The 3369-nt window shown below is 36.3% G+C and overlaps 1 non-coding gene across 1 annotated transcript; it reads left to right on the top strand.

Annotated features, from left to right (window-relative positions):
• The first annotated feature begins 2151 nt into the window (after window positions 1-2151).
• Trnav-cac (transfer RNA valine (anticodon CAC)) lies at window positions 2152-2224 on the top strand. Its single transcript has one exon. It is a non-coding gene; the product is annotated as a tRNA-Val (tRNA).
• The last annotated feature ends 1145 nt before the right edge of the window (window positions 2225-3369 follow it).

Here is a 3369-nt window from a genome sequence, read left to right as displayed (position 1 = left end):
TTTTTGAACTACTTGCACGTCGTTCTTTTTGTGCTCGACTGCGACGTTTTTGGGGGATTTTGGCAACCCTGCTGTTTTGTGTCTTCGCCCGACACTTGGCGAGCTCCTTCTACGTTTCCTTCTGTTGCTGCCGCTGCTGCTGGTGCTGCCTGCCACGCCCCTTGGCCACGGCCGCCCGCTGCTGTCGCTGCTTTATGTCGTCGTCGTCGCGAGACTGGAACTTCAATAGGGCGAAAATGATAAATGGCCACGCTGCGTTTTCGCTTTGGATATTTCCAAGAGACTGTGAGAGAATGTGCGAGTAAGTGTATGTGTGTGCAGATATGTATAAGGAGAGAAAGCATAAGAAACGACGCATAATGTGTGAAAATAAAAATGGCCAAATATTTGTAAATCAACTTATTTCTTGCCTGAAGCACATTAGCAACACAACTTTTGCACCGCAACAAAAAATATAGAAAAAGTTCAAAATGTTTTAGGTAAAGGCGAATTAAGCTATTTTTCTAGACTATAACTAACACTTCTAACCTAACTACGTCATTTATTTTTACACATACAGATGCGAAGTTAAAAATAGTAGTATTTATCATACTTTTAAAATTCATCCTTAAAAATTATATTCTGAAAAAGTTAATTTTTTTCATTGACCTATTTAATAATAAGGGATACTTAAATTATAGATAAAAATAAGTTTTATATAATACGACGCCCATTAGTTATCAGCAAAAAAATATAAAAATAAAAATTAATGCTCTTTTTAATATCGAAGCTCTATTTGCTTTCTATGAAATGTGTTTTCAAAAACACTTTATTTGTTAAATCATTTTCATTTGAATAAAAAGCAAACATTTGCCAAATGTATTAAATAATAACATTAATCAATTAAGTTTATTTCAGTCAACTAAGTCTTAATAATGTGTTTTCGCGAAATTAATTTTAAGTAGTGGTACTTAAAATATCGAGGCAAGCTGATGCTGATGCTCATGCTCTTATATACTTCAATGCAAGCGCATTCGCAAGCTTTTACTCGATGCTGGAGCAGAGTTGAAAATCCATTGCATGCATTTTCCTAGTATGTTTACACAATTCAACCGCAAAATCCTTTTGTTTGCCAAATATGCACCACGCATGTGTGTGTCCGTGTGCATGAGAGTGCGAATTTGCAGAGTTGCATTGTTCGACACGCCTTTGTCCGTATATCTGTATGTAGGAGTGTGTATGCTCGTGTATGTGTTGGTATATTTGTGTGGGTGCACCTTGTACCAGTCTTAGCGATAATGATGTTTATTTAATGCATTCCAGGTGCAAGAAGTTGTTTGCTATTTGACGTTGCGTACTTAGGATTTCGAGCCACATCTCCATCCTACAATGCACTTGGTCTCCATCCCTGCCTGCTCCGCCTGGCTGGCTCACGCTAATGCCCCATGTTGAATTGTTGATACGAGTGGCGCTCATTATGCCAAACATGGTAGCACTCCACTTCCCCCATACTCTCATTGCAGCCTGCGACGTGCATGCGATAAGCAACGCCAGCGAACGTCCTTTACAGTCATCCGCTGCGTATACGTAATACTCATTGCGCTGCGTTTAAAATGCAGCACACGTTTTGCGGCGCTGCATTTATCGTGTTGCTGCCCTTTCCCCTTCAGCTGCCAAGCATCTCGTAAATAATGCACATAATCACATTTAAATAAGTAATTTAATTTGTGATTTTCGCATACATACATCTGTATCGTTCGTTAAGTTGTTAAGCTTCCCATTGCATTGATCAGCTGCAGCAAAGTTTTGCTCATTTCATTCCATCCATTAGTTTTGCAGCTCTTGGCTTCGCTGCTCTTTGCATTGCTGCTGATTAATTTGGTTAATATACTTTTAATTTGCGTGTCTTTTCTCAGTCATTGCTGTTTTTTTTCATTATATGGTCATTATTATGGTAAAAGCAATGATGGCTAACGAACGCAAATGGGAAGCTGCTGAAATTACAAACAAAAATTCAATTGTTCAGGGTTTGCTTCTTCTAACTTTCTCTTTTTCTTCATCATAAATAACGCTTGAAAGTAGTAATTCTTCAATCATTTCTAAAAATAGTTTGCAATCACTCGCACTACGTAATTTCTTTATCTATAATTTGTGGTCAGCGAGTTTTCAACGGTTTCCGTAGTGTAGCGGTTATCACGTGTGCTTCACACGCACAAGGTCCCCGGTTCGAACCCGGGCGGGAACAATACTTACTTTTTTTTTTTGGTTATTTAAACAATTTTCTTTAAATACAACGTCTGTGCCTATTAATAAAATTATTGCAATCCATTATATGCATAATTGACAGAAGATCGGACGGGCAAAAACTGGACAACAACAAATTATATGGTTTTTAACTATATTGATTTTCCATTTATGCCAACAACAAATTTGTTATGTTTTTATTCTACTAACACTAAAAAGAAGCAACTAATTTACGGCTCTTTTCCTAATTTTGTATATGCTTCACAATTTAAACCAGTAAGATAGCTATAGTGTGCTTGACTATGAGATACCCGCTACCCATTTTGAATACAAGCAATATATTGCGGTATTAATTGTATAATATACCAAATTAAGCCGAAGTCTACTTTAGGTATATTGATGCAGTACTACATTCAAAGTGCAAAGGAAGTAAGACCCCTATTAAGTAGTCCTTTTTGCAAAAGCGTCTCGGCAGTTAATCCTGATTAAAACTACATTCATGATCAATTCCTGTCACATAAATTTCCTGGAGGCACAAAGTTTTAATACCCACCTATATCCGCATCCCATTTTGAATAAAAGCAAAATGTTGCGGTATTAATTTTATAATATACCATAGAATGGAATATATACCAGATTGTCAGCCAAAGTAACTCAGACCCCACTGCAGTAAGCGTTTTCCCCATATAAAAGATTTTCTGTAATATCTTCGAAATTTCTAATCTAATCGCAGCCAAACTTTCAAGAATGATAAAGACTGTAGATATTATTGTATGTACCAAAATCCAACTTTAGCTATAAAATCACATTTGTTATTCGATTTTTGTCGATTTGCGGGGGCAGAAGTAACAATTACAAGTGCTGTGTTTATAGAGTTCCAGAGCGGGTATTGACGAAACTATTTCTTTAATAAATATTAAATTTTTTCAGTGCCTCTAAAAAGCTCCTATGTTTAATACTCTTATATGAGCTGCACTCCAACATCAGGTATAGTTTAATTAATGTTTTATTTAAATGCATGTATGCACATTTAAACTACGTTTATGTGGTTTTTGACAAATTGTACAAAGAATGGAAATTTGAAAATCCCACTTCAATTGCACGATTGATTTGGTGAATTGTGTTGGCTAATTTCAGCATCAGAAT

The sequence above is a fragment of the Drosophila albomicans genome, chromosome 2R, assembly GCF_009650485.2.
Source record: "Drosophila albomicans strain 15112-1751.03 chromosome 2R, ASM965048v2, whole genome shotgun sequence".
NCBI lineage: Eukaryota > Metazoa > Arthropoda > Insecta > Diptera > Drosophilidae > Drosophila > Drosophila albomicans.
The sequence above is the reverse complement of the archived record's forward strand: the minus strand, read 5'-3'. Positions and strand labels throughout refer to the sequence as shown.